Below are 10,469 nucleotides of genomic sequence, written 5' to 3'. Positions count from 1 at the left end.
AAACCCAAAACGAAACACCCCGCGTTTTTTTTTTTTTTTTGCTTTTACTTATCTCAAAAAAATGTGGTTGTGAAGCAGCTAACCAGTTACACAACTTTCTTTTTTTTTTTACATGGGTTCAACGGCCCTGCCCCCTCTGCTGCTGCTGCTGATGTAGCTGGTCCTACTGCCACCCTCACACCTTCCACAGATGCTCCCTCCCCCTCAGATGAGAGCCTCATCACCCTCAAACTCTGTCCTGCCAGCAGGTTTATAAAATAACGATAAAGGCAACCGCTTATTATATCCCTCAACACTCGGGCTCTGCTGAGCAAAGAACATCCATATCTTAAATATAGGACTGAGCTTCTCACAGCTGCACTGCATCCATTAATAATGGATGTGGATGTGTTACATAAGAGACAGTGCACGCTGCTGGATCTGGTTCACAGGGAGGGATTCCTTCTCCAGAGGGGTTTCTACATTTCACAGAATTGATTAATAGTTCACATGCCAAGCAGTGCTGTTGATGGATATTACGGGGACTGTAACAAATGCAGATCCCTGTTCTGATTGCATAAAAAAAGTCTACTTTATTTTTCAGTTTCCCAGTTTTCCAAACAGATGACAAGAGCCAAGGGGGAAGAAGGTCAATCATGCCTGCAGGCTGCAAACAGCTCCATGAGCTTCATCAGTCAACAGTTAAATAGTCTCTGCTGTTCAGTTCACAGTTCAGCAGAGAGGGAGGAAACTGTTGTGCCTTGGGGAGACTCGGGCCACTTCGATCTGTAACCCTGGTCCCAGGTGGTTTAGACTCCATCTGGGATCTGAATGTCTGAACCACTGAGTTCACAGTAGCACAATGCGTTTGCAGTGTCCAGTGTAGCACGCTGGGCTGAGGTCGCAACACTTTAAACCCACTTTCACCAAAAACCACATGTACTGTACATTTAAGCTGTGTCATTGTGTTATATACAAATGGATGACAAAAGAAAACCCTGAATCAAGTGAAAAGGAAACCCAGCAACCAGTTTTCTCAAAGACAGCAGCCTCAGTCACCCACAATTCACTGCAAGAACACATCAAATCATGGGCAGCCCATTATGGACCAGAGGTAAAACTCAACATCCATAAGTGGATGTTTCAACAACACAGAACTAAACCAGACAGCACTCAGCGTGCGCAAACCTCCACCAAGTCCGGTTACTGTTCCCATAATGCCATTCTACCAAAAAACAATGGGCCTCATTCACAAACCCTTCTAAAGAACAAATTTGTTTGTAAAACCTACTTACCAAGTTTTCACATAAACACCAACCACACCAGTGTATCAGGTGGTGTGTTAGGTCCCAACTGTCAAACAACTCCAGCTGCTACAGGAGTAGCGCTCTGTAGGTGTAGGACTGGATGGTGCCATCACCATCAATATGATGATATATACAATGAGACTACTGCCATACCATTTATATCTATACTTATAATGCTGCTCATTGTAATTGTCCAATGGGTAACATTGGATTTCTGTACTGATTTTACAAAAAAAAAAATGTATTGGAAACATTTCTGTCTATATGGTAGGGCTGGGCAAATAATTACAATTGTTTTCCAACACAATAAAATGATTATTGTGGCACGTTCATGTTCTTGTTCCGTCATATTATAAATCCAGCACACCCTTTTCCCTTTATAACAGTTGCAGTTGTGGCCAATGGTTGGAGAAAAGAGCTTATGACTACAAGGTCAATCCCTGGACTGGCAGGATTAAATCTGGGTAGGACAGGTGACAAAGAGCATCTGCGCCACCCTCATCACAACCACTGTGCTGCCCTTGAGCAAGGTCCCTAACACCTAACTACTTCAGTGGAGCTGCTCAGTTGGCAGCGGGTCAGTCAGTGGTTTTACTGGAAAGCTTCCAGGTGTGAATGTGCAACTGTGTGAATGCAATGAGGGAGTTCCTGCAAGAGAGATGGATTCTCACTGAACCTACCCTAAGTAAATAAAAGATTAAATAAAACAGTTGTGTGCTTTCACTCCTCCCAAAAGTTCCAAACCGTCTCTCAGCCAGGCTGTAGCTGGTTTACTTCAGCTAAACTAAGTGCCGTAGTAGTGAGCCCTACAACCTGAAACTTAGCAAATCTGCACTTCTGGTTCCCTCACTCCAAGTCTATGGTTTCTGTTTAGGAGCCTAAAATAGGGTCTGTGGTTAACAGATCAGTACATTTTCACATTTTATACTAAGGCGGCACACATTACTCGATATACATGTATATTTTCCTATTCTCATTTTTATACTTATTTCTGTCTGTATTTTAGTCTACACTTTTGATTTTGGGTGCTGTGATGTTGGTAATTATTGCTGTTGCCACTGAATGCCTGAATTTCCCTCGGGATCAATAGAGTATCCATTACATTTTGAATCATACTGTATCAATTCTCAAAAACAAATTATCAATTTTTAATTAATAGTTCACATGCCAAGCAGTGCTGTTGATGGATATTACGGGGACTGTAACAAATGCAGATCCCTGTTCTGATTGCATAAAAAAAGTCTACTTTATTTTTCAGTTTCCCAGTTTTCCAAACAGATGACAAGAGCCAAGGGGGAAGAAGGTCAATCATGCCTGCAGGCTGCAAACAGCTCCATGAGCTTCATCAGTCAACAGTTAAATAGTCTCTGCTGTTCAGTTCACAGTTCAGCAGAGAGGGAGGAAACTGTTGTGCCTTGGGGAGACTCGGGCCACTTCGATCTGTAACCCTGGTCCCAGGTGGTTTAGACTCCATCTGGGATCTGAATGTCTGAACCACTGAGTTCACAGTAGCACAATGCGTTTGCAGTGTCCAGTGTAGCACGCTGGGCTGAGGTCGCAACACTTTAAACCCACTTTCACCAAAAACCACATGTACTGTACATTTAAGCTGTGTCATTGTGTTATATACAAATGGATGACAAAAGAAAACCCTGAATCAAGTGAAAAGGAAACCCAGCAACCAGTTTTCTCAAAGACAGCAGCCTCAGTCACCCACAATTCACTGCAAGAACACATCAAATCATGGGCAGCCCATTATGGACCAGAGGTAAAACTCAACATCCATAAGTGGATGTTTCAACAACACAGAACTAAACCAGACAGCACTCAGCGTGCGCAAACCTCCACCAAGTCCGGTTACTGTTCCCATAATGCCATTCTACCAAAAAACAATGGGCCTCATTCACAAACCCTTCTAAAGAACAAATTTGTTTGTAAAACCTACTTACCAAGTTTTCACAAAGATACTGGAATTCACCAATGTTTTCTTAAGCAACAACAGAATCTACACATACTCACTGTACACACATTTGAAATAACTGTTTTTTCAATTCTACACATATAACAGCTTTGTCATCATTAGTATTTAATATTATTCCCTTTTTTTATAAAAAATTATGGTCTTTTAAAACAAATAAAACACTACACTAAAAATTATGGCAAGCAATTACTTGTTTATAAATCAAGGTTTTAAAATGAACATTTATAGTGTGATTAATTGTATCTTAGAATTAGAAAACATTACTTAAAAACCAAACACATTTAAGTACTTATTTTTTTCTAATTTCTGTTCGTTCCTTTTTCAGAAGTTTTTCCCCAAATCCATTCATCACTTTTTGAGTTATGCTGTAAACAACCAACAACAAAACAAACAAATGCTGGTAAAACAATACCTCTGCCAAAGTACTCCCTTGTAATTGATTACTCAAAATATGGTGGTAGTGACAATAAAAAAAGAAGTATAGTATTCTACAATACTGTAAGAATGGTGGCTTTGGCACCTGCCTAATAACACCACCTGGAGCAGTGGTGCTGAATAACCGAAGTGAGCGCGACAACAAAGCTTTCTTAAAGGATCTGATTTGCGTAAATAAACTGGTGAAGTTTCACGTCTGTCCTTTCTGCTGCTGCTGAAGTAGCCTGAACCTCCTGCAGGACCTTAGGACGTCAGACATAGTGAGTCTGGAACCACCACTTCCTGTGGTCCTCACGACCTCAGCAGCAGCTCCAGACACCAGCAAAGTACTCATCTGTCTGCAAGTAAAGCTGACCATGTGCTCACCTGGGAGGAGGTCCAGGCTGACATTAGAGAAATTATACTCTGTGTGAAAGCTGCGTCATTTTCAGACATTATTCATGAGGATAATTTCAGCTGTGGACCGACAGCTGGCACCATCCACCCATTTGTCTATACCTCTCAATTATCCTGTGCAGTGTCCCAGGGGTTCAGCCAATCCTAGCACAGAGTTTGTTTACCTGGACAGGTTGCCAGTCCATTACATGGTTCCATCATTAAAAATTACAGTATGTGCTCCGTTATTTAAAACTACAACATGAACCTCCAAAAAAAAGAGCAAAGGTTCCATTTCACACAGCAAATATAGTGTCGGAGCTGCTCAGGTCATCACCCATCAGCTAATTAGACCATGAGACAACCTCAGCTGAACCTTTTCATGGGGGAAGCCCTGAACATTTGTTAAAGCATGGTACAAGTTTTTATGTCTCAGCCTATGAACACTGTTATTCACATGTACCAACTTAAAATCAATCTATGAACTGAAAACCTGATAAGATCTGAGGACCGAAACCACACAGAGTTTTTGATCCAGTGCATTTGTCAATAACATTGTGTGTGCAAAGATTCTGTGTTAATTACATCAAGGCACAAGCAATGACATTGTGTTGTTATATGGAGCGATGAGGACTCAGACCTCCATGGATGAGCTCAGTTTAGCGGAGAGCTGAGGAGACTCCGCCCCAGCACAGCAGCCGGCCCAGATGGACAACATCCTAGATTACTCAGGGCCTGTGCTGCTGAGCTGGGGAAGCCCCTTCAGTACGTCTTTAAACTAAGCCTGCAACTGGGGACGGTCCCTGACGTTGCTCATTCCTGCACATATTGGCATCGTACACAGGTACCCCATGCATATTCACTTATGTATACACCATGTATATCTGGCACACATTACTCGATATACATGTATATTTTCCTATTCTCATTTTTATACTTATTTCTGTCTGTATTTTAGTCTACACTTTTGATTTTGGGTGCTGTGATGTTGGTAATTATTGCTGTTGCCACTGAATGCCTGAATTTCCCTCGGGATCAATAGAGTATCCATTACATTTTGAATCATACTGTATCAATTCTCAAAAACAAATTATCAATTTTTAATTAATAGTTCACATGCCAAGCAGTGCTGTTGATGGATATTACGGGGACTGTAACAAATGCAGATCCCTGTTCTGATTGCATAAAAAAAGTCTACTTTATTTTTCAGTTTCCCAGTTTTCCAAACAGATGACAAGAGCCAAGGGGGAAGAAGGTCAATCATGCCTGCAGGCTGCAAACAGCTCCATGAGCTTCATCAGTCAACAGTTAAATAGTCTCTGCTGTTCAGTTCACAGTTCAGCAGAGAGGGAGGAAACTGTTGTGCCTTGGGGAGACTCGGGCCACTTCGATCTGTAACCCTGGTCCCAGGTGGTTTAGACTCCATCTGGGATCTGAATGTCTGAACCACTGAGTTCACAGTAGCACAATGCGTTTGCAGTGTCCAGTGTAGCACGCTGGGCTGAGGTCGCAACACTTTAAACCCACTTTCACCAAAAACCACATGTACTGTACATTTAAGCTGTGTCATTGTGTTATATACAAATGGATGACAAAAGAAAACCCTGAATCAAGTGAAAAGGAAACCCAGCAACCAGTTTTCTCAAAGACAGCAGCCTCAGTCACCCACAATTCACTGCAAGAACACATCAAATCATGGGCAGCCCATTATGGACCAGAGGTAAAACTCAACATCCATAAGTGGATGTTTCAACAACACAGAACTAAACCAGACAGCACTCAGCGTGCGCAAACCTCCACCAAGTCCGGTTACTGTTCCCATAATGCCATTCTACCAAAAAACAATGGGCCTCATTCACAAACCCTTCTAAAGAACAAATTTGTTTGTAAAACCTACTTACCAAGTTTTCACAAAGATACTGGAATTCACCAATGTTTTCTTAAGCAACAACAGAATCTACACATACTCACTGTACACACATTTGAAATAACTGTTTTTTCAATTCTACACATATAACAGCTTTGTCATCATTAGTATTTAATATTATTCCCTTTTTTTATAAAAAATTATGGTCTTTTAAAACAAATAAAACACTACACTAAAAATTATGGCAAGCAATTACTTGTTTATAAATCAAGGTTTTAAAATGAACATTTATAGTGTGATTAATTGTATCTTAGAATTAGAAAACATTACTTAAAAACCAAACACATTTAAGTACTTATTTTTTTCTAATTTCTGTTCGTTCCTTTTTCAGAAGTTTTTCCCCAAATCCATTCATCACTTTTTGAGTTATGCTGTAAACAACCAACAACAAAACAAACAAATGCTGGTAAAACAATACCTCTGCCAAAGTACTCCCTTGTAATTGATTACTCAAAATATGGTGGTAGTGACAATAAAAAAAGAAGTATAGTATTCTACAATACTGTAAGAATGGTGGCTTTGGCACCTGCCTAATAACACCACCTGGAGCAGTGGTGCTGAATAACCGAAGTGAGCGCGACAACAAAGCTTTCTTAAAGGATCTGATTTGCGTAAATAAACTGGTGAAGTTTCACGTCTGTCCTTTCTGCTGCTGCTGAAGTAGCCTGAACCTCCTGCAGGACCTTAGGACGTCAGACATAGTGAGTCTGGAACCACCACTTCCTGTGGTCCTCACGACCTCAGCAGCAGCTCCAGACACCAGCAAAGTACTCATCTGTCTGCAAGTAAAGCTGACCATATGCTCACCTGGGAGGAGGTCCAGGCTGACATTAGAGAAATTATACTCTGTGTGAAAGCTGCGTCATTTTCAGACATTATTCATGAGGATAATTTCAGCTGTGGACCGACAGCTGGCACCATCCACCCATTTGTCTATACCTCTCAATTATCCTGTGCAGTGTCCCAGGGGTTCAGCCAATCCTAGCACAGAGTTTGTTTACCTGGACAGGTTGCCAGTCCGTTACATGGTTCCATCATTAAAAATTACAGTATGTACTCTGTTATTGAAAACTACAACATTAACCTCCAAAAAAAAGAGCAAAGGTTCCATTTCACACAGCAAATATAGTGTCGGAGCTGCTCAGGTCATCACCCATCAGCTAATTAGACCATGAGACAACCTCAGCTGAACCTTTTCATGGGGGAAGCCCTGAACATTTGTTAAAGCATGGTACAAGTTTTTATGTCTCAGCCTATGAACACTGTTATTCACATGTACCAACTTAAAATCAATCTATGAACTGAAAACCTGATAAGATCTGAGGACCGAAACCACACAGAGTTTTTGATCCAGTGCATTTGTCAATAACATTGTGTGTGCAAAGATTCTGTGTTAATTACATCAAGGCACAAGCAATGACATTGTGTTGTTATATGGAGCGATGAGGACTCAGACCTCCATGGATGAATTACTGAACAGGCCCACGGGATCAGGGAGTCCCTGGACCAGAGCCTCTGTATAGAGTAGGTATATAACGTGTTAGAAAAGCAAACAAAAAATAAACAAAATATGTATAATAAAAAAAAGACATGAAACAGCCACAAAGAGATGCAAAATGAGCACAAGGATGTGCAAAACCTCACACAAAAAAACAAATCAAACAATAACAACCACAAAGAGGCACAGAGCGACTAAAAGGGAGAAGCAAAACAGCTAAAAAGAAATTTTAAAACGACCAAAACGAGAAAACACATGGCCATAACTAAATATAGACACAAAAATGACCACAAAGACACAAAACCACTAAAAGGAGATCTGTGGGTCTTAGTCATATATCGGAGGGGCTTTTCGCAAAGGCCATCTGTGCCAGGGCAGGAGGCCAAGTATTTCATTACCTGTCATGCATAGAGATTCTGTAAATGAAATCATTGCATCACTCCCTTAAACTCAAATTGATATAAACTGATTTGCATAATTTGGTAGCAGATCTTTGGACTCACAGCTGGTAAAATTCAATGAATTGATAGGTGGAAAAACAAGCACATTTGATCAAAAGTAGCCATTTTCCCTGCAGGATCCAGTAAACAACAGTTTCAGAATCACCTAAATCTCTTCCTCTGAACAGACATCAAAGTTTTCCTTGCATCTGATTTTCAGTGCAAAGAGCTGATCTGTTTGGTAAATTAGCAGCTGAATAAAACAGAAGGCAATGCCCTCGTTTGGAGGTCACAAGCTGAGGAGGAGTCACCATGAGCCAAGATGCGGGATCCCCCCTCCTTCCTAACGCAATAAGGGAGGACACACCCAGATAGAGAAGGGAGGAGGCGGAGGAGACGGATAAAATGAAAGGAAACGAGGAAAAAGAAGCAACTCTGCTTCAACCGCCCATCTTAGCAAATGACGTAAGGACGCTTCTTGCTCGTTAACTGAAATAAAATTTGCTCGGTAAGTATTTGTCACCTTCCTCCACTGCAACCCTGCCATGATAACCTGGAAGGCTAAAGTACTATAAATGTGGAAACCACTCCGACCAGCTGAACAAGCACCGCATTCACAACCACAGTGTCAGGACACCACAACAGTACCAGAAATACACACATTTCAACAGCAACAGCCGCAGCAACCAGTGCCCACGGAAGAAAGACAGTCTTTTATCAAGTTGCCATAGACCGTGTAATGGCCGAGGGTTCTTTTGGTTACCAGGGGAAATATCTGTCGGAAAACAAAACACTGTAGGCTGAGACTATGAGCAAACTGTTTCCATACACACAGAGACATCCACGGGCGGTCCGATTCCTGCCTGGCAGCTACTGCAATAGTCCACACATGCCTTTCGTAGCCCGGGGATACCCGTCACAACACCGCCATTGGGAAACCAGCAACATTTTCTTGTATTTTCTTGTTAAGGTAGTGAACATGGAGGTTTTATAAGTCTCAAACATTACGGAAACTCCCAGGCAGCGGCTCTTCAGTTCGGCATACCCCTACTAGACGTAAAACCATCTTACTTTACCAAAATGACAAGTTTACAAACTGTTGTGTACTCACGATCCCCTGGTTGATAAGCACGGCCGTGACCGGACGACAGACACTAGCAACCACTGCGTAACATGTCTAAAAGTTGACATGTAATCATAATCATGTGATGTTTGACTAAGAGATCGTACGTTGCCATAAGGTTTATTTTAAAAGGCGCTATGGTTTCGTCGAAAAGCGATGAAAGTTGGTGTTCGACGTCCACGTTTCTGAATGGAAACAGGTTTGACTGCAAAGAGAGGCACGTATCGGGGCTGTAACCTAGCAAACTGTCGGGACGTTAGACGAGAAGAAATGAGTTGAGCGCGTGCCTCTGTGGGACACTTGTGAGCTCAATCTAGCAGAAAGTATTATAAAATAAAGCTTAGAATACCCTTGAAAGGCGCAGGAGTACGTTCGCACCTGTGGAAAATCCTAACGTCGCCCGTAGTTGCTAATAAGTGGGTGAGAAGGTGAAGAAACGGCAGTTGTGAACGTTACCCGGATGCTAAGCAGTGCGGACAACTGGTGGCACGACAGACTCCTGAAAACACGATAAAATGCCACTTTAACCGTGTCCGGCGGGGAAAATGCGTTATGTTTCGCGTCTTTCAGCCACATGTGACTTGAAAGAAAGCGGACTTATGCTGAGTAAAGTTTAAAAAACACAAAATCAGTCGTTACCGTCACAATGGGATCCCCGTCCAAATCACGTCCCGTGCGCGCTCGTGTCAGTGCGGCAGTCTTCACTTTAGAGGGGTTTGTCCATTTCCCAGCAGGGCTCCAACTTGACAGCTGCAGTGGGAGAAATGATTGACAGACCGGTGGCGAGAAAAAAGATCTTCAACCTCCCTTTGTTCCGACGTTCAAAAGAGTGTTTTTAATTTGTGTTTACATTCGCACCAGCTCCGGTCCTGCAGCGGCAGCCCCGATGACAGAAAACAGCCCAGCTCCACATTCAGTCGGAAATCAATCCGTTAAAAGGGAAAAATAAGATCACCCTCTCTCTCCTGCAATGAAAGCAAAGGAGTGAAGGCGCTTAAGAGCAGATCCAGCAGCCCCAAATGAGGACTGGTGTTGCAGAGCGGTGGGTGGGACAGGGGCTTGGACTGGGAGGGTGGGGGGGTCCGACACATTCAACCAGGTCTGTTGTTAGCGTAAAGACCCAACGCCTGAATCAGCGTCCCTTCCTCGCTATAGCTGGGGGAACTGAGAGAGGAGGGAGGTGAACTGGTGCTACAGACCGCCACAGAGGGAGGGACCAGTCCGGGATTACCGTGTTTTTAAGGTGGATCTGTGAATTAATTAGGTAATCAAGTAGAAACAGAGCCCTGCTATCAAGATCACCCCCTGGGGGGGGGGAGATACAGGCTGAGACCCCAGCAAAACCACATCTGGATTTATTCTGGAGCATAAATGGAGGCTCATTTCTGCCAGTTTCAAGGACAA

The 10,469-nt window shown here is 42.5% G+C and overlaps 1 protein-coding gene across 6 annotated transcripts in view; it reads right to left on the bottom strand.

Annotated features, from left to right (window-relative positions):
* Positions 1-10,269, bottom strand: part of LOC109966397 (plasma membrane calcium-transporting ATPase 1-like) — a 101,584-nt gene extending 91,315 nt beyond the window's left edge. The window contains exon 1 of one of the 6 annotated variants that reach the window (XM_020611213.1): positions 9,705-10,269. The gene's annotated coding sequence lies outside the window, so the exon portion shown is untranslated. Of the gene's footprint in view, positions 1-9,053; positions 9,308-9,414; positions 9,591-9,704 lie in introns of those variants that run through there. The other 5 variants (XM_020611211.1, XM_020611212.1, XM_020611208.1 and 2 more) reach the window with 5 other exon arrangements.
* Positions 10,270-10,469: the final 200 nt, after the last annotated feature.

Source organism: Monopterus albus, unplaced genomic scaffold (genome assembly GCF_001952655.1).
Source record: "Monopterus albus unplaced genomic scaffold, M_albus_1.0 scaffold110.1, whole genome shotgun sequence".
In the NCBI taxonomy this organism is placed as follows: domain Eukaryota; kingdom Metazoa; phylum Chordata; class Actinopteri; order Synbranchiformes; family Synbranchidae; genus Monopterus; species Monopterus albus.
The sequence above is the reverse complement of the archived record's forward strand: the minus strand, read 5'-3'. Positions and strand labels throughout refer to the sequence as shown.